Consider the following 22,337-nt stretch of genomic DNA (forward strand, 5'->3'; position numbering starts at 1 on the left):
TGGTTAGAAGACTTTTGGAAACTTCTAGAAAAAAAATATTTTTGCCTAGCAGGACTGCTGGCTCACTACTCTACTTCTGGTCTCCTGTATATCTGAGATTAGGAACTCCTAGGCATAAACGTACATGGGAGAGGCAGCACAGTGTCATGGCTAAGAAGATAGCTTTTATATTCTTGGGTTTGGATTTAGTGGTGTGATCTCGGCCATGCAACTCAGTCCCTCTGTCTCTCAATTTTCTTCCTCTAAAGTAATGATAATAGCTCCAGCTGAAAGGATGAAATGCCTCTATGAAATGAAAGGATGAAACACTTGCTTTGGTGCCTGTCCCGTGGGTAGCTCTGCTTAAGTACTGGCTGTTACTACTCCTAGGCTGTCATTATGCTTAATGGTGAAAACTAATGATGCACAAAAATTCAAATCCAAAGTAGTGAAGTCATGAACAGGGTTCTAAACATGAAGAGCTGGCTTTTGTTTTCTCTTCACTGTAGGCCTAGCCATTCAATGATCTTTATATATCTTGTGATTCTACACAGAACTCAGCCACATAAACAATTTTCTTTTATCAAAAGGGCTACATGGCTTTTTTTTTTGCCAGTATTTGCAAATTTGGGGTCAGTTATAATTGTATGTTTACTGACAGCATCGTTGCAATACTATGAAAACTATAGTTTTCAGAACAGTGCTGTATTCCCGAATGTCTTGTGTACTTCTATGGCAGTTATGGTGATATTTAGAGTGTAAACATTACATAAACCTGAAATTTAAATTTCCATTTGTACAGTAACAGGACTGACATAATGTGGGTCCAAAATACTAGTTTAAAAAGAAATTTTTCAATTAAAAAAGACTTTTGTGTAAACATGAGCTTCACTTATTTCATGACTTCATTACTTGACAAAATATAATTGGGACAATGTATTGGTCCATGCCATTAATACAGCACAGATTTTTTCACTCCACTCACTCTAAGTTAGTGTTTTACTTTTAATCCTGAAGGGAGGTTTTCTCCAATGGATCAGAATAAAGATTTCAGCCATGTGAGGCAGCAGAAGAAAATCTTCCTCTTCTTGTAAACTCTATATTTGTATAACAGAAACTGAAAAGAACTTTGGTTTTTTTTTTTTTATTAAAATTTACAATGTTGTGTTAGTTTCCAGTGTACAGCAAAGTGATTGTTTTTTTTATATATATATGTATTTTTTTATATATATATACATTCTTTTTCAGATTCTTTACCATTATAGGTTATTACAAGGTATTGAATATAGTTCCCTGTGTTATACAGTAGGTCCTGTTGTTTATCTATTTTATATATACTAGTATGTTAATCCCAAATTAATCCTAAATTCCTAATTTATCCCTCTGTCCCTTCTCCCTTTGGAAACCATAAGTTTGTTTACTAAATCTGTAAGTCTATTTTTGTCTTGTAGATAAATTTATTTGCATCATTTTTTTAGATTCCACATGTAAGTGGTAATATATTGTTCCTGCCTTTCTCTATCTGACTTACTTCACTTAGTATGATAATCTCTGGACTCCTCCATGTTGCCACAAATGGCATTATTTGATTCTTTTTATGGCTGAATAGTATTCCATTATATGTATACATGTATTTATATTTATATATATTTATATTTACTTTTACATGTATATATATTTATAAACAGACACTATACATGTATATTAGTGTATATATACACATCTGTATATGTAAACACACAAACACAAACACACACACAGGTTTATAATAATTTGCAATGCAAGATAAAACAATGAGCAAAACATAAAATTTCCCCGGGACAAAAAGCAACAAATTACATATATTATTATATTACATACAAGAATTTAGTATATGATAAAATGGTACTTCAAACCACTGGGAAGCATGAATTATCTGACAGATCTGATCTTGTAAAATTGAATAGTTTTATTTAGGAAAAAATTATTAGATTTACATGTCTTACTATGCAATCAAGTACATGTAAATTTTTTTAAACTTACTTAGGAGAATTTATATATTTATGTGATCTGTTCACAGACTAGGTTATTCCTGAAGAAGGAAGGGAGGAAGGAAAGAAAGAGAGAAAGAGAGAAAGAGAGAAAGAGAGAAAGAGAGAAAGAGAGAAAGAGAGAAAGAGAGAAAGAAAGAAAGAAAGAAAGAAAGAAAGAAAGAAAGAAAGAAAGAAAGAAAGAAGAGAGAAAGGAAAGGAAAGGAAAGGAAAGGAAAGGAAAGGAAAGGAAAGGAAAGGAAAGGAGGAAGGAAGGAAGGTAGGTTAAAAGGCCACCTATTTTTTTTTAATTTAAGCATTTGTTTATTAATAAAATTACATTAAAATTAAAAGGCAATTAAAAAATGGGAAGATTATCTTCACTATAGAGGCAGACTGTTTTTAATCTATAAAAAATTTTACAAACCTATTTGAAAAGCAAGTAAGAAACCCCAATACTAAAATGGTAAAATATAATGAATATACAGTTCCTGGAAGTAAAAATTTAAATATTTGATCAATATATTAAAAACTTCCAATTTTACTTTTGATCAAAAATATGAATTAAAGTAACCGTAGATCAAAAATGATTATAGTCTTTCAAATATTAACACATGATAATAACATCATATTTGGAAGCATATAGAACAAAAATATTATCATACATAATACACTTTTTTCAAACACTTCTAGTTTTAGAAATTTACTTTAATTATGAATATGAGGTAAGTTTTATACAAAGTGATTATCTATTTATTGTTTATGTGAGTGAAACATTGTAAGCAATCTACAAGCTCAAAAATAATGAAATAATTTAAAATCACCTACAAAATCATTACATGAGAGCAGACCATATAGTCATTGAAACAACATTACAGACGTGTGCATGGAAAAATATTAACTTAAAATGTGCCTAATCCAACAGCATACATAGAATGTTTTTACTTAGAAATGTATGCATGCAAATATATGTATATCTGCACAAATACACGTACATATTCTAGTGCAAGGCATAAACTGTGGTTTTTGTGTTGTAGAATTCAGGCTGTATCTTGTGTGCGTGTGTCATTTTTCTGGTGTTTTGCAATTGTTCCACAATGAACACTTATTAATTTTGTCATCAGAAATAAATTCAGTACAGTGCAGAAAGGTCTATGCTTTGAGGCATTTCCTTGGCCTCTGTCCTCAGGCTAAACTGAAAATGTGAAGGATGTTTGTATTGGCAGATTGAGATCTGAATTGTGCACACAAAGGTAGGAAAAGGTGGAAATAATGTTGATCCAAATGTCTTTGTGGGAAAGGGATAAATTGTGGCGTGAGACATGCCTTCAAAGTTAATTAGGTAATTATTAGCCTGAAGAAGCAAAAGGTCAAAGTTGCATAGTTTTAGAGATAAAGCTTGAAAGACTCATTAAAAGGAAATGAACACAGGAAGTTCCAGAGCTAAGCCATGAGTCCCTGGTTCTTATAATTGAAAAGGTCATCTTCTGATCTTTTTAGCTCATGTTTCTCCATCCAAGATGGCGAGGAAGAAAAGTCTGTTACTGCTTCCCAAAGAGAGACAGGAAAGGTAATGTAGGAGTAAAGAGTTTTAAAATTGACTAATGTTTCCTAATTACATTTAGTGAAAACGTTCAGTTTTCAAAATCAAAGAAGCAAAGGCATACGAATTTGAGACTGATTAAAAAGGAGATAGCTGTCAAAACCATACTGAATCCTCTGGGTGACTGAAGAATGGTAGGGACGATAACAAAAATTAATAATGATAATACTTTTAAAGGAGACAGAAGTGTCAGAGGCAGAGGTCATTTCAAGAGAAGAAATGATGAATGTGGTTTAGTTTGTGTTGATTAAGAATGTCTGTGAAGAGCTGTCCAAAAGACACCTTAAAATTAGGTTTAGAGGAGATATTAGGGCAGGAAGCTATTCACACCAACCTGCCTACTGACGGCAATGAGCATGAATAGAAAAAGTGTGGAAAAGAGAAGAAAAGAAAGTCTAGGACAGACTGATCTGAACTTTGGCATACTCTTGGAAACTAATGGATCAAAGACTGGGGAATCCTCGGAGAGCTTCTAGAGACAGAAATGAGGGAAGATAATTGTAGAGACTATAGAGCAGCTTTGAAAAAGCTATTGAAAAAGTAAACATAAAATGAAGAAAACTATTTTTAAAAAACAGTGAGGACCCATATGAGAGGTTCAGCACAAATTTGCAGAGACCAAATCCAGATAGTTTTAAGGTAATAGCTGAAAAACGTATGAAACTCACAAAAAAGGAGCAGATAAAATGTTTTTAAGTTGAGAGATTATCCAGGACTGAATGCTGGTAACTGAAGAGCAGTAAAATGTCAAGGAGTTTACATGATGTCTTAGAAAAAAGAATAAAATAAACATATTCAAATACTGATGAGTGTGACCTTGAACCCCACATCTTTTTGAGTGTCATGTTTCTTTCTATGTAAAATAGAGAGGTGAGTTGTCAGTTTGCACATTTGTTTTGAAAGGTTAATAGAATAAAAATACAGAAAATCTAAATTATGCTATAGGACACATGTTATTCAATAAATGTTACTTCCTTTCAAGGATATAGATACTATTCTCAGATTAACTACAAATAATGAAATTGATGAAAACCTCCAATGCTTGTTCATTCGTCCATCCAACAGATACTTTCTGAGAATCCATTGGGTGGCAAAGTATGGTATATTAGGCAAGAAAACAAATGACCCTACACAATCTTCTGGCAAGGAAAGGCAGGTAATCAATAAGTAAAGACAAATATCACATAGAGAAAAGTACAGTTTGGAGAAATAAAATGAGATAGGTTTATAGAGTGTGCCCTGGTGATTTAGATTGGATTGTCAGGAATGCTTCTCCAAAGAGGTGTAGGAAGAAGGGATCAACCAACCATATGAAGATTAAGAGGAAGTGTACTCCAAGCAAGGTCAACAGCCAGATTAAAGACACTAGAAAAGGGATGATCTTGGCATGCCCAAGGAACCCAGAACAGGATTAGTTCAGCTAAGGGTGACCAGTGCATGATGAGAAAAGTGGTCCCAGAGGAGAGAAGTCAGAGGGTCTGGATCATGTAAGCTTGGTAAGCCACACAAAGATGTATGGCTTTTAGTCCATGTGAAATGGGACATCGTTGGAGTACTATACGCAGCCCTGGATAATAATCTGATTCGCATTTTTACAAGATCCCTCTGGCTACTAGATGAAGAATGAATTATTGATGGGCAAAAGCAAGAGACAAATCAGGCCATTGTGATCATATTCAGAGGCAAGATGAAAGCTACTTGGACACAAGATGGCAGAAGTAGGGATATAGAGTGGATAAACTGAAGCTATGTCATTGGGGCAAGCTTAATAGAACCTGCTACCTCATGCACTTGAGGAAAAGAGAAGAGTCAAGGATAATACATGGATTAATGTTGGATAGAAGTGAGTGCATACCTAGGTGCCAATTAACGTGATCAGAAAGAAGAAAGTTGGGAGGTGGAGAGGAAAGGGTGGATGAGAAGAGAAAAGATGTTAAGAAGACAGTTGGATACGCAGAACTTGAGAAATTGGAGGGGAGATTTTAAAACAGTCAGCAACGTAGATGGAATTTCAAACCAGAGGATTAAATGAGATCTCTAAGGGACCGTGGGTAGAAAGAGGAGAAACAAGATCTCAGCATTCCTCCTGGCACATGCCAACATTTCCAGGTCACACAGAAAAAGAGTCTGTGAAGGAAATGGGGAGAGGAGAACAAAAAAGGAGAAAGAAACTCAGAAAAGTGTGGAGTCAGGCAAGCCAAGAGGGGAAAGAGTTTCCAGAAGGAAGAAGTGGTCACTCTTGTCCAATGTTAGAAATAAAATGTCTAAAATAATTTTTTAAATGTGGGTCTATTGAATGTGGCAGCATGGAAATCGTAGATGACCTTGATAAGAATAGTCACTGTGGAAGTTAGGGACTTCTCCAAATAAGATTTTTGCATATTTTTATCAAACATTCACATCCTAAGCATTCACCCACTGTATTAAATACCATTAAAAGGGTAACTTAAAATACTATATTTATTTTATTTATACAATTAACTAAACATAAATTTGCTTAAGTTTTTAAAATGCAATTGCATCTAACTATTTTTTCTTTTATTTTCTTTTTTGCTTCCCTAGCTTTCACAGAATATCAACTTTCCTCTGCCATAAAGTAATTCACAGGGCATCCCAGTAGTTACCTTTCTGTATCTTTTCTGAGCCTACATAATCCTATTTATGCATATAGATGCATACGAGTATACAGAAATATACAGGAGCTTTTTCTTTGTCTTGAGGGTTTTTTTTTTTTTTTTGCCTAGGTAGAATCTTACCATAAATACATTCTGAATCTTGCTTACCTAACATTTCACTGAAGCCCTAAGTCAACTGGTATAACTCAAATATGTAATTTTTAATGGTTACATAATATTCCAGATGTCAATTTGCCATAGTTACTTTAACCATTCCCTTACTGATGGACATTAACTTTGTTTTCAAACACACAATGATTAACAGTGGCAAAATGCTCTAATACCACATTATTGCAATTCTCTTTATTTGAATTTTCAAGTCTTTTCTACCGTTTTATTTCTATAAAAATATTCTGCTGAACATTTACACATGATTGTATATTTCATATGTCTCTTATTCTTTGATTAGGAAAGATTCTTAGATACAAATTTAACTGGCTAGGAGACAAGAAACTTTTTGAGAAATCTTGATAAGTAGTGAAAAATTTCTTTGCAGAAGATTGGAAATTTTTATTCCCACAGAGTATATGAGAGTGCCAAGGTCATTGCACCTTGGCAGAAGTACTCATCTGAATATTACCTAAAGTAGTTATGCGGCCAATAAAGGTAGAAGACATATAATACTAGCAGAGCCCTGGCCAATTTGGACAAAGCAATCTTTGGCTAGGATTCTTCTAACCTATTTTTGTGTTGACACGGTTACTTTTAATAAATAAATGTCCAGAAAAGAAACCAAGGCACATGGGCCATAGTTCATTGGATGGCAACAAATCCTTGTTGAATAAATTAATTTTTGTCCAAACTATGGGTTTCCGATTTTCTTGCACCTTTCCAATCTGTAACAGGCATTTCCTTTCTAAACACTTATAGACTGAAGTAATGTGTGTGAAGGTCAGGTGGAAACAAAGTTGTTGGGTGTCAATTTATAACGTGTTGAACCCAGGAGAAAGACAATTTTGATTCCTACTTATCATTCTCCTATGGCATGTTTGCCTAAAAGGCATTCGTTTTGTTTTCCAGCTTATACCCTGTATCCTAACCAAAATACAATTTTCCATTACGTCTGTGAGAGTCTATGAAGAAGGCATGGTTACATGCCTTCCCTGGATGTTGGGCTCAGAATAAAGTTTCAGCCACCAAATCTCCTTAAAAGATAGCACCCTAGATGAACTCTGCAGAAAAGTTTGTTTTAAAGAGGGTTGTGTGGAGTTAACAGGCATTTATTTAGAAGACAAGATAAACTCTGTTGAGTTAGGCGTTTTGAAATTTCTGACCATTTTGCAGCCTTTCTTTTCAAAATTGGGAGATCTGGAAGCTCTTCTTTCCTGTGGCAAACACTATTATGCTTTAAAAAAAAAAAAAAAACAGAACATATTTGCATGGGTAACATAATTCCTTAGTGGAAATAGTTATTTAATAATCACAATCTGGTTTTAGATAATTTCTGCTTTTGAGAAAATGCAATTTAGTGATCATTAGAGTACTTAGCTCAAGGATAAACCTTAGCATAGTGCATTTAAGTAGACCAGTTGTAAAATCTTTAGGGGATAAATATAATCATGTTCCAGACATGCTCACTATGCAGACATAAGGTGATTTTTACATCAATAGATGACATCATGATAGGCCTCATTTAAAAAGAGTAATAATTTAGTGACGACTACATGTATTCCCACTATACTATTTGCATTGTACTAATTTAATCTCACCCATTAATTGATGGTGCTGACATTTTAGCCAGTCCGAGCACAAGAAACAGATGACGTATGTATGATCTAAATGCATCACATCAAAATGACTACTTGGGTTGTATTCAGAGGAGTTGAAATAATTTAATACTATCCACCATGCCAGAGTCATATTATAATAGGCAGCATAGTAGATACCCAAAAAATGTTTTTTGAATGAATAAAGGAAAACATTAATATACCTACAGTTTATAAGCTGCTTTCATTTCTATTTTTCATCTATCTTTGACAGGTAATGATCTAGGTTTTAAGGATACCAAAAATGGATAAGACATAGTAACTCTTTTCTAAGAACTAGCTTAATTCCAAACTGCGATGCAGGTATTACAGAGCTGTTTTTACAAGGGCTGAAAAAAGGTTGACTGTGATGAAATGAAGGGCCCAAGTCACAGAATACTAAGTGGGGATCTTAGGGCCAACATCCAGGCATTGAAACTAGATCCAGTATGCTTTGCACCGTCTCTAATAGTCTTCCAAATGACTATCTTTTTTTATGTGGCCAGCCCCATCAGACTTAATCACAAGCTTAAAAACAGCTTTTTCAGGTGATCTTTCCAATTCATTGGTGATTTGTCCTTTTATCCATTTACATGCATGCATATGTATTTCTGTGTATGTGTCCCATATGTATACATGTCTATGAATCTGATTCTACTTGATACTAACACAATTGCTTGGAGAGTGAAAAATTCTGCTACCTGTGTGTTTGGTCTATTTGAAAACAATCAGATTGACCATATTTTGCATTAAATCTGCAAGTTCTTTTGGTGAACATATATAGTGTATGTGGTAACTCTAGGCTGCATAATAAAGCTTACTTTTTTTGAAAGAGACATTTGCATCCAAATAACAGTTTCTTTCAAAGAAGTTCCTATCAAAGGCTATATCATTGCATGCCATGAATAATGCCATTATTCAAAATACTAATAAATGTTCTATTTCTAGTTTTCTTCATAACATCTTACATTTGTAAGTCTCTTGATGTTTTAAAAACTCTTTTATTTAGTTATTATCTCATTTAGTCCTCACCATATTTTTTTTTTCAGTTTATGGTAAATACAATTACTCAGTTTTGAAAAACTAAGAAATGAAGGATTGGAGAATTTAAGTGACTTGCTCAAGATCACAAAACTCATAAAAAACACAAACAATGATTTTCTTTTAGGTTTTTAAACTGCAATTTGAAGGCACTATATTGTAAAAACTACAAGGATGGGCTTTAGAACAAGAACAGACTAGGGTTGGAATTTACTTCTCTTTCTTACTGGCTTTTATTCTGTTTGTTTGTTTGTTTGTTTTCTAGGTTTTGGTCTCACCTATAAGATGTAGATCATGAGTACAACTTCACAAAATTGTTGTGACAATTGAATGAGATAATACATAGATCCTGGCTGATTATCAGCACTAAATAAACAGTAAGTTTCATAAATTATGAAAACTGAGATGCTCTTTGCAGTAAACTACCCTAAAATCAATCTTAGTGCTTTATAATCATACTATATTTTTTTTCACCAAACTTACCTTATTCACTATTTGGAATAAAATCATTTTTGGCTGTTTCAGAAATTAAATTCACTGTTCAAATTATAAAAAAGAGTAATAATATCATCAATGATGACATTTAAAAAGAAGACATTAAAAGATCCAAAGGTATTTCATGCAATGATCCTTTATGTCTTGTTATACTGAGAGAAGGTGAGGAATTATTTTTAATGCTTTTTAAATTTTCTGATGATTTTATTGACTTTTTAAAATTACTTTTACAATTTAACCTTAGAATAAAAATAAGCTCTTTTCCAATCTTTACAGCTAGAGAAAGTATTCATGGTTCTAAGTAAAAGCATGGTGTGGCTATAATTTAAAAGGAAATGATCTTGAAATCATTTCAAGGTGCCTTGTCATATCATGGGATTAACTCTTAGTTACATCACTTTGTTCAAGTATTTAACCTCCTACGACTTGGCCTTGGTAACTCCCTGTCCTGTTTGTGTGCATTTTCTACTCTACTAGACTCCAGCACCCAAATAACTAACCCCATGGATCACATTTCCTTTGCTTCTCCCACTGCTCCTGGCACAACACTATCAATTGCTCAATAAACACATGTTAAACAAGATTATATAAGTTTAATTTTAAATGTGTCGGAAACATGCCAGATGCCAGAAAAGTAAAAGATCCCATTCATCCAATTAATGTATATACAGTTAAGTCTGATTCCACTATAAAACCCATAGGTCAGTGCATATTTATCTCTTTGTAACACAGAGTAGCATTTAAAATAAACAGAGAAAGTTTTTTTTTTAACCATCACCAAGATATGTACAAAATAAATTTACCGTGGTGGGAGCTTAGATCATTCTGGATAATTGTCACAGGTTTACAAATCCACAGCACAAGAGAAATTTGATATGTATAAGCAGAAATTTTTAGAAAGTGTAAAATACAGAAGTTTCAGCCCACTTGCACTGAAGTTGTGATTCCCATGCCCCAGAAAGATGCAAAGAAAAAATTACCAAAAACTATGGAAGATGAAAAGGACGTTAGGTTGATTTTCTTTTAAGACACTTTCTTTTAAGACACATAGCCGTGTGTCTATGTTGTAGATAGTCACAAACAATAAAATGTAAAATGAAGAAATAAATGTTTTTATTTTGAGGGCATTGTCAAGCAGTATGATGTTGTTTCCTGAAATTAAATGCTTTCCAAATCTGAAACTTATCATTCAAGTGCCCAGTTTTTACTGTCTCATAGCCATTGTGGTGAAAAGCTTTATCAACTGAATTCAACACTTCCATAGACAGTGCTTACCAAACATAAACTATCCTTTCATTGATGGCAACAACATAGTAATAAGCATTAACTCTTATACTTGTTTTTCGTATTAAATCACCCCTCTTCCTCTTTGGAATTCAGCCCTTTCTTCTTGATTTCTTTATGAATGTTCAAATGGAAACCTTTTTCTATTTTCTGTTCCTTTTCTGTTACTGATTGAGAAAAATATGATTATGATTCTTATAATTGTGACTTAGGTAAAAGTAAGTATATATTAGATAAAGACTTTAGTGAATTTCTCATGGAGTAAAACACATGATTTAAGTATATGAAAAAGTTTGTGCCATTTATTGAGATGTGAAGGGCTAAGTAGGAATAAATTTAGAGAAGGTGACAGTTAATCATTTGGTTTTAGACATTTTTATTCTTTCATATCCAAGGGGAGATGTTGACTGGGTGGGTTAGTAAATAAATCTTGGACTTAAAAGCTGTGGGATAAGGTGAGATTATCTGGGAGTGGTGTTAGATTTATTTTTTAAAGAGTACTGAGATTTGATGCCCTCCAACATTGCATCATCAAGGAGAGGAATGGGATACAAATGAAACTGAAAGTTTCATGGAGGTCACTGGGGCTTTGATCAGGGCAGTTTAGATGGAATTTGGGGGAAAAAGTCTGACTTAAGTAGATTCAAGTAAAAGGGAGAAAAATTAGAGTCAGTGAGTATATATAACACCCATAAGGAAATTTGTTTTTCAAAGAAATCTGAGAAATGGGTCAATAATTGGACAGAAAAGTAGAACCAATGGAGGATTTTTTAAAAAGATAGGAATGATTCCAGGATGTTTGTATATTGATAGAAATGACCCAATAGAGAGAAAATATTGATGATACAGGAAAGAGAGAAAATTATTTTATAGGGAGAGTGAAGAAAGGAAGATATTAAGAACCAGTTGTAAGTTTCTGGCTTGTGTAACTTCATGGATAATAGAGATATTTACCAAAACAGGAAACAACGGAAGACAACAGACATGTAAAAAAGATCATGAGTTCATTTTGGAAAATATTAAGTTGAAGGAACTTTTGAGTCACCTAAGAGTACCAAGTAGGCAGTATGAATCTTAGAAGAGAAATAAGACCTAAAGAGATAGATTTTAAGTCATCTGCACTGGGTGATAATTAAAGCCAAGAGTAAAGGCAAAATATTCAATGTCCTCTTAATTATTTGAGATTAGAAGATGTCTTACATCCATGCACTTATTGCTCCAATTTGATGAATAAGGAACCATATCTTAAGCTCTTGCTTTTAATGCTCAGTACATAGTATTCTTGTATATTTAGGATTTTTAAATTCTACAAGTAGGCAATGTTAACATTCCTTTATAGATGAGGAAACAAAAGCTCACAGAAATTTGTCTTAGGGCCATACCAAGTCCAAAGCAGTAGAGCTGCTATTAAACTTAGATCTATCTGGACCAAATGTCTATGCTTTCCTTCCACTCCATGACCTGTGGGAGTTTTTGTTAGCCTTGAATATTTTAGTTACTTCCTAACTGGTCTCTCAACCTCCCAGAATTTTCTCCTCTGTTCTTGGAGTTCTTAAGCTTTCTTGTGGCTAAGGATCACTTTCGGAGCACTGCACCTCCCAGATAAAAATTATAGTAGATAATCTGCATATTTAATAAGCATCCTCCTGTGATTCTGCTGCAGGTGGTCTGTGGATCACGATATGCATCCGAGTCTTTGAGTGGTGGCTACATTTATCTTCTTAAAGAAAAACTAACTCATGTCACTTGTTTGATTAATAATTCATAAGTACTCCAGGCCCTCTGTGACATGTCCTGGATCTACTTTTCAAGCCTAACTCTCTAAACCAGCCACACCATTTGTGTCCCTCTTCCTGGATAACCTCTTTCCCACTCACGCACATTTGCACCTGCCCTTCGCCACTGTTAGGCATCCTGTCTCCTCCTGCTCCCTTACCTCCATATTTACTGAAAGCAACTCTAAAGGTATGGTTTAATTCAAGTTTACTTTAGTTAGAAATAAGACTTTTTCCTCGTTTCTCTAGTTGTACCTACTGCATGATTTATATCTTGAGTTACCATTTATGTAACTGTCTCACCCAACACATGACTATCGTCATGTTTCTTTGAATTTCCCACAGCAGTTTCTCAAGCACAAGTACACATTAGGGATGAGCACTATGTGTTGGTGAAATTAGTAAGTAAGACGGAGAGTAAGCTACTAAAGACCTTATTCCAACTAGGAGTTGAGGAGGCAAGTTAAATATTGAAAAGGAGCTTAAGAAAAAATGCATCTACCTCATAATCAGGTTTTATACACACTCAGCATATAGATATAGATGAATTAGGAAAAGATCTGTCCACTATAAACTAATATTAAAATAAAAATCACAAACAGAAGTTTCCTATGCATTTTCCCCAAGAGTCATTGTTGCAAATAAGCAATTAAATCAGGTAAAAGTACCAGAGGTAGTACCTGTCAGATCTCCCTTATTACAACCTCATTGGAGACCAAGACTTAAAAGTAGAATCAAAAAGAGGTATGCAGACAGTGAAGATAAAACCAATAGCTGAAAGCAAGTAGTTACAATCCAAATACAAATGCACATCTTAACAAATTAGTTTTGCAGAAGAGTTCAGGTTTTCCCACTTCCTTGGCAACTGAAGAAGGTTGTGATATTAACTATTTGGACATCTGCATTTGCGGAATAATCTCTTTCTTTAAAAACTAGAATAAACACTGCAATATTACTATAATAGGTCTAGAATACGCTATTCCTTAACAAAATGAAATGAAAGTAATGAAATAAAAGTTTTAATATGTGAATTATCTAGAGTTTAATGGCTAGAAAAGATGAAATCTTTTTCTTTTTTTCTTTTCTTTAGAAGAAAAGTGAAAAGACCTCATTAATGGCAGGAGTTTCCTGCAGTTTATACAATGTGGGTGTTCTGGGCCCTAGAATCATCACAACTGTCTCTATGCTCTTAGGAGATCTTTATTATTGCTGTTCTTAGGTTGAATTTGGTTCTTGCTTAAGGACATGTTTTGTTCATAGTCTGTAGAACACAGGCATGAATACCAAGAATTAGCCAAAACAAATTTCAGATGATAAAACATTACTATTTCCCCAACTAGAATGGTTTTAAACTGACAAAAGACAAAAGTCAGCCATGCAAAATCAAAATTTAAAAAATATTTGGTATAATTTAATACTGAATGATTCTAGACATTTCTTTTTCTTTTCTGCCTTTAAAAAAAATCTCCAAACTGGAGTATCTTTCACTACCTAGTAGTCACAACACTCAGTCTGCCACTTTGCAGTATGTGCTGAATCTGATTTAAAAGTTGTGGTTGGTTGTTTTCAAATGCTAAGTTTTATTTTAACAAGGTCAGGATTACCTATCCCTTGTCAGGCACATGGGTACAGGAAACTACATGTAAGAATTGTTCAACTGTTTAATACATTTCAGTTTGGGTTGTTTTATGTGATACAAGACAAAACGTATCTGAAAATTAGGAAAGACAGGCAATAATACAAGAAATACTTGTCTTTAAGCTGCTGTGTTTGTCTGTTTAGATTTTTTTGACCTTTTGTTTTTTTTGTATTTTTTTGTCTTTTTGCTTTTTGGTATTTTTTTGTTTTCTTGTATTTGTCTTGTAGTTGTCTTCTAAAAAGCATCTCCCAATACTTTCTCTCTCTCTTTCAGAAATAAAGGGTAGGATGGGTAATTACAAGCAGCTCAATGGCTTATTGATTCTCACAGGGACTCAAAGTTAGCAACAGAAATTTAACATTATTACTGTTTACAAAGTACCGCCTTGGGGTGAAAATATATTTTCCCATTCACAGACAATGAAAGAATGTATCTAGCATGTCACCATCTATGAAATGTTTGACATCTAAAAGAAATCCTTATCCTCTGGAAGGGCAGTCCTGGAGAAGATGACAACGTGCGGCAAATTAGACATTCAGATTCATACTCGTATGGAATCTCAACTTGATTTCAGCATTTGCTTTCTCCTAGATAAATTCCATACACAAAAGTGTTTTTAAAAGTTCATAATAGCTCAGGAATTGCACATGCCAAATGATATATCAAATCAATTGAATTCAATAGGCATGGGGTTTGCAACTTCCTGAGGCTGCTGCAACAAATTAGGACAAAACTCTTACTTAAGACAACATAAATGTCTTTATTCACAGTTCTGGAGGCCAGAAGTCTGAAATCAGGATGCTGGCAGGACTACACTCCCTGTAGAAGCTCTAATGGAGAATCCTGCCCTGCCTCTTCCAGCTTCTTGCTATTGTCAGCATTCCTTGGCTTGTGGCCACAGCCTTCTCTGCTCTCTTTGTATCTGCTTCTCCCCTATGCATCTGTCTGCTCCTCTGTGTGCCTTTTAAGAACACTTGTCATTGGATTAGGGAATACTCAAAAAATTCAAGATGATCTTCTTATCTTGAGATCCTGACCTTAATTGCATTTGCAAAGAACTCTTTTACCAAATAACATTCACAGGTTCAGGGAATTCAAAAGTGAACATATCTTTTAATGGATCACCATTCAACCCACTATGAAGTTTATATCTGAGTGCAAAACCATTTGCTAATAAAGGGCCCAGGCTTGTATATAAATCAATTATCACCACTCATGCAATCCTTCCTTCAAAGGAGAAAATAAAATTACTAATACAAGTATTAGTTCTTATTAGAATTATGTTAGAATCATACTATAATGCTGCTTGCAGTACAAAGGAACACTCTAATATATGTTCTTACCCAAAACAAGTGTTACCAAAATAAGAATCCATTCTCCTCTAAAGAACTGAAAGACATTGATTCTGTGAACTCCAGCTAATGAAGCTTAATAATAATAACAGAAAAATAAAAATAATTAATTTAATTTGCCAAGGACCATAGAAAGTGTTTCACACATGTTTTCTAGTTCATTCCTCACAACCGCCCTCAATGTAGAGACATTGATGGGTGCTGATTCTTCCTTGCTTTAATTTTTCTTCCTTTCTAATAAAACCTTCCTTTTTTCCTGATGTTCACTGTCTTCCAAAGAGCTCGGATTTCATTCATTTAGTTATGATAATCCCACCACCCTTGCAAGTGAGGGAATCAGGAAAGGACATGTAACACAACTATGGCTAATTTTTTGTGATAGACTCTGATAAAGGGGTTTCTGGAAGTTTCCTGACACATTATTTTAGTTTGTTAAGGCTGTCATAACAAAGCACCACAAGCTGGGTGGCTTAAATAACAGAATTCTATTTTCTCACATTCCAAGATCAAGGTGTCAGCTGGGTTGATTTCCTCTGAGGCTTCTCCTCTTGGCTTGTAGGTGTCCGTCTTCTCCTCCTTGTGTCTTCACGTGGTCTTCTCTCTGTGTCTGTGTCCTACTCTCCTCTCCTTATGAGGACACCATCCATGTTGGATTATGTCCCACCTCAGTGACCACATTTAACCTTAATTGCTTCTTTAAAGAGCCTATCTCTAAATAAAGCTACACTGTGAGGTTGTAGGGATTAGGAGTTCAACATATGAATTTTAGGGAGACACCATTTAGCCCATAACACACCTGAAAAGAGAAACCCAGAAAAAGATCTTCTCTACTTAATTATTATAAGGTTGTTAAACTGTATAGCACAGGGAACCATAATCAATGCCTTGTGGTAACCTATGGTGAAAAAGAATACGAAAACGAATATATGTATGTTCCTATATGACTGAAGTGTTGTGCTGTATACCAGAAGTTGACACAACATTGTAAACTGACTATACTTCAATAAAAATATATAATAAGAAAAGGACATGAAAAAACATTAACAAGACTTTATGATGATAGGACAAGGGGGCATCTGTGGGCATGAGGAGTCAATGAGTTTATTCCAGAAAAGTGAACAAAGGACATGTGTTACAAACGTGTAAAGAAAGTTTTGGAAGAAGACAAGCCCTTTTCTCCACACCCTCTCCAGCATTTATCATTTGTGGACTTTTGAAGGATGGCCATTCTGACTGGTGCAAAGTGAAACCTCATTGTAGTTTTGATTTGACTTTCTCTGATAATTAGTGATATTGAGTTTCATGTCCTTTTACAAAAAAAAAAAAATTCTTTAATCTACCTCCTGGCTTTCCTTTTCTGAAATGGAATAACAGAAATAAACATGGAAAGCCTATTTCTCAGGCTTTAAAGAACACATTCCTAATAATTAGAATTACAAATTTCTTTCCTTTTTATTGTATCCAAATCCTTCAGGTTAATACTATGTTGACTCCAATCAGGAATGTCTCATAGTGTGAAGTCAGCGTCAACATCAATTTCCACCTGGTACCAGGAAGGACAGCACCTAACTCAGGTGTGATGGATGAATAACAGCTGACTGAGCAGCAATCACTTGGTCCACACCACAGTGAAGCAATGTGTTAAGGGATCCTACTCTAGTGGAAGGATTCTGGAATCTAGATGACTCACTCAGCACGTAGCTTCTCTGCCTGACTTTCTAAAGATGTGTGCCTTGTTCTATTTTCTAATTTACTTTAATCCAATTTTGTTGGAGGGAACATATTTCCCCAGTGGCATTTTACTTTGCAGTTGACCGTGGCATGACTACTGTGGGAGATTGTGTTGTTGACCCCAATGAATGGCCTCTATCTACACCCATTGCAATGTGACTTTGCAGTTCCTCCCATCAAAACCTGGTGTCTATTTCCCTTGTACTTAAAACAGGACTGGCCTTGTAACTTGCTTTCACCAATAAATGTCATGTGGTAAATGTGACAGTGGGTCACTTCTGAGCCAGACCTCAAAAGGCTTTATATACTTTCATTCTCTTGGGATACCATCAAGCCTGCTGGAGGATGAGACCACATGGAGCAGAGAACAGCCATGTCAGCTACAGACATCTTCAACCAACCAACCCCCATCCACCCCGCCATATTACTGCAGATGCATGAGTGAGCCCAGCCAAGATCAGCTGAGCTTGGCCCAACTCAGCAGAACCACCCAGCCGATCCTAAAATTATGTGCAAAGATACGTGTTCATTTTTACATATCATTGCAGTCTTGGGGTTCTTTATTATACACACTAGTATAGTGTAAATAACTGCTACAGGCCCATTTCTAACAACTGATTCTTGACTTGCAAATGAATAATAACAGCCAGTGAAGCTCAAGTGTAAGACTAGTTAATTGCCAGTTTTCACAGATTTACCTCACTGGCTGTATCCACTCTACTTCCTAGCCTGGTAACTCTGCCAGGCTGCATTCTGTCACAGACCTGATCCATGAAAGCTTGTGCTGTTACCAAGCGAAGCTTTGATCTGAAGGGTATGTTCTTTAGCAACAGGAATGAGAATAATCACTGTTCCAGTAGCAGCACAACAACTGGTTGGAAGATGAAAGCTTTACTCACAAGTTAAAATAAGCAGCTACCTCTCCTCACTTTTTTCATGGAGGCCAAAAATCCAAGGGGCTGGATTGTCCAGCTTTGAAAATTGCTCACTAAAAACAGAGGCTTCAGAGAGATAAGACTAAATAAATAAATAAATAAATAAATAAATAAATAAATAAATAAAAATCAAAGCGAAAGAAGAACCTCTTTCATTTGGGATGAATGCAAGTTAACTGCCTCTGAGTCTTGTAAACAAAAGGCCAGTCTGCTTAAGTAAATTACACAGGTCACTTGGATAAAAGCAGGGCCAGCAAGGGCTGAGCTGAGGGGAGTGTGAGGGAAATTCAGGGAGTCTTCCTTCCTGGCAACTTGATGAAGGATTTCTGACATAACAGCAGCGTGTGCTAGTGCTGGCTTCCTGGGAAATTAGAGTCGGTGAAGAAGAGAACAAAAGGTGTAGAGGCGGAAGACATGATCTAAAAAGGAAGAGTGATGTACAAAAAGGATGATGGGTTAAAATGGAAAGTCAGGTGACCTCATCCCATTATCTGAAAGTAAACACACTAAAATGAATAAACCACTCAAAATTAGATTTTCTTATACAGTTGAGGGCAAATACTGCCTAAATATATCGGATACACTAAGATCAGAATGTACACAAAAAGTTTAGCCATTTAGGGAAGGAGTCATCGAAGAGTAGATCAGTTTAGTAAACTGTAAACTCTTCTACTGGCCTCTGGGCTATGGGAAGATTACAGTCATGAGACTCTTACAGCTTTCTGACATCATCAAGGCTCACAGGTAACCCCCACTTTGACACACCAGACTGATGCTCAGTACACAAGCCAGCTCACTCTGAGTTGCTGGAGTCCTGTCACCGCAGGGAGTATCTGTTGCTATTTCGGAGTCCTCTCTGCCATCAGCTAAAGATGGAACACAATCCAGCCAGCTCATTCTCTTGTTGTCTGCCTTAAAAACTGGGCCATGAGTTAGATGCCTGAATAGAGAACCACTTCTCAACTTCAGGAAGCTTTGTAAACTAAGACAGTAAAGGACTTGACATAGTATCTCTAAATACAGTTCATCAAAGTTATAAAATCTAAGATATAAATTCAAGATCTGATATTTTATTTAAAAGATATATGGTGATAGTCCTATACCATGATCAATTTCATTTACTTCATCTTTTTCCCTTTCCATGGTGAATAATTCTTGTATTCAGTGTGGACTTTTTTCCAGTTAAAAATACTTATTTATTTTAAATTTTACTATAAAACTGTAAAAAATAGAGCATAATATTTCATGTAAATAGGGGCATGTTTAGATCTATCACAAAGCTAAAATCATAATTTTTTGAGAAAATTTATAATTGGGTCTTACAAGATCCATTTTAAGTATGAATCTTTTCTTACTGACATTGCATAACTAATTCTGAGATCAGACTTTGTATTTTTATTAATTTTGTGCAAATTATCTAGTTATGTAAGGAATTTTTAAAAAACCTTTTTTATCCAGAGTATTTCTGTATCCTCTTTAAGAATTTATTATTGTCTCTTTGGATAAGAACATATCTATGACTATGGAAGTTAAAACAAAAAAATTTTAGATTGTTTTTTCCCTTCTTGAGCAAAAACATTTTTTTTTCTATTTTAAATAGTGTCCTTGTCTGTATGGAGCCCTTCTGTTTCTTACTTGACAAGAGAATTCAGCTGCTAGACACTAAAGAAGAAACTAAAATTTTACTCCAATATTTTGTTCCTGAGTTGATTCAGATAATCAGTCACACATACTTCCAAAAGCAGGCACTAAGTTTTCCCATGTACAGCAATGAGGCGTCATTTTAGAATCCTATCAAATTTTAAAATTGCCTGAGGCTACACTAAAGGATATATATGTGACGGGCTATGTAATGAGCTTCCTTCTCCTTTTGCAGTATAAGTGTAAACACTCTGAAAAGGAGAACACTGACACATGGCATTAAATAGAAACATCCCAGGCAATTCAGGTTTCTGTGGGGTCCTCCTTTAAGCCAAAAACCTTTCATCAAGGCAGTGGACTGGGTAGGAACATGTTTCACTTAATACCTTGGTGGTTAATACTATGTCCTAATAAAATTCTCCAAAATTATTTCTCCAGAATTAAGTCATCTAAATAAGAGAGGAAAAGCTGTGTTGCAAGTGACTATTACATCATTCATTTCTCTATTGTTAGATAAGTATTTCTGGATCTCACTTATAGAATGATAGACTGTGCAAATGATAAAATGATACAAATGTACAAATTTAATAGATGGAATAAATGAATTTTTGCAAGATAATAAGTCCAGTTCAATTGATATATTAAACATAGTGAACATTCATATTTGAGTGTATGATTATATGGAAAATGAGAGATTGGATCATTTTTTAAGCTCAGGAAACAATAAAGAGAAGCTAATATTAAAAATAAATATTTATCTAAATTATCTCAAATGGATTAAAATTACACTATTTAGGCCACATCTTCTATTTCAATTTGTCTATGTTTAAAAAGAGAAAGAAAGCTAAATGTGACATTCAAAATTTCAAATAAAAAATATTTGGAATTTCCTAGGGAGTGATATACTTTTCTAAAAGCCTGAATAGTTCTTGCTTATGTAATCAAGTAATAAGAGAAAATCTTAACCATCTCTATTCAGCTTTAAGATTAAAAGTCTGATTGTGTGACTATTTGGTTAGTGAAATAGGCAGATGATGGATGGATGGATGGATGTTTGGATGGATGGATGGATGGATGGATGTTTGGATGGTAGGACGGATGGATGGATGGATAGATAGATCACATTAAAGTAAAACTTGGCAAATAACCCAAATTCAGTTTCTGCAAATCAATAAATTATATGACACATGTCTTCAAAATAGAATTTGGGTTTATTTGACCCATTTATGAACATTCTAGAGTCCTCAATTTAATGGTTCAATCTCGATGTTTCTTGTCTTCTTGAGGCTGATCAACCAAAGTGTGAGTTTATTTCTATTGTTTAGTCAAGAATAACTGATCTGAGACCCTTGAGATCTCCCTCATCTGCCCTCTAAATGCACATACAAATGGTTATAAGTGAAGAATGAGACCAGGAGTCCCTTCCTCTTGCTTTTCTCTTAGCTTAGAGAGGCAAGGAAACTCCCACTCAAACTTTGAGCTTTTGCTTTCTTAGTCCCATGGGTGAGAGGTTGTTAATCAGATTATAAGAGCCAGGACATTCACTGGACCCTGTTCAACTGGGAGGGAAGCGGTGTCAGGTTTGGAGGTAGTTGTCTTAAAGGGGGGAGCCTCTCAGACTTCACTTTCTGCCTTTTGAGTCTCTAAAAAGATCAGTCACTTTACCCACCAATCCCAGTGGGAGGACGCCTAAATATTCTCCTCCAACTCCTTATACTGTATCTCCCTTCCATATGGCTTAGAAAATATTTCTTGCATTTCTGGTCAGGCTAGAACATCTCTCCTGGGCTCCTAGCTATCTATGCCATCGGACACACTGGTGCTATCCAATGCACAATTAACAACATCATCCACAAGTGGCCACCATGTTATTTTTGATGAAAATTTCCACAGATGCTAAACAATATCTATAGATATAGATATTGATTTAATTTTTTCACCTGCATATATCCTGTAAAATTTTAGATCTCTCAAATTACATATCGTTACTTTTTATCATAGCATCTACTATGTATCTTGGAATAGATGTTGGGAATATGAGGTGCGGTTTGGTTCACATTTCCTAACTCACCCTGCCTTCCCTACAAATTCTCAATCGAGTATTGGAATCTGTATCATAAGGCCCTATGCTAGGCTTTCTATGCACCTGCTTTCTAATTAAGAATAGCTCAGCTGCAGAGGAGACCAACCCTGGGAATACTCACAGCCTCTGAGAAAAGAGAATAGTACGGAGAGGGTGAGCAAGGCGATCAGACTGACCCCAAAAGAGCCCTACCTGGCCTATCTTTTTTCTAGATGACAATCACAACCACAGTTTGCTAAAGTAATATTCAAAAAATATGACTCTAAACATCCAAGTTGCCTGTCAAAACAATGTGTATCTGAGCTGGTCATTGAGGTTATTTTGTCAAGTCATTGTTAGTTAATGATGAA

This window comes from Camelus dromedarius, chromosome 2, assembly GCF_036321535.1.
Source record: "Camelus dromedarius isolate mCamDro1 chromosome 2, mCamDro1.pat, whole genome shotgun sequence".
Lineage (NCBI taxonomy): Eukaryota > Metazoa > Chordata > Mammalia > Artiodactyla > Camelidae > Camelus > Camelus dromedarius.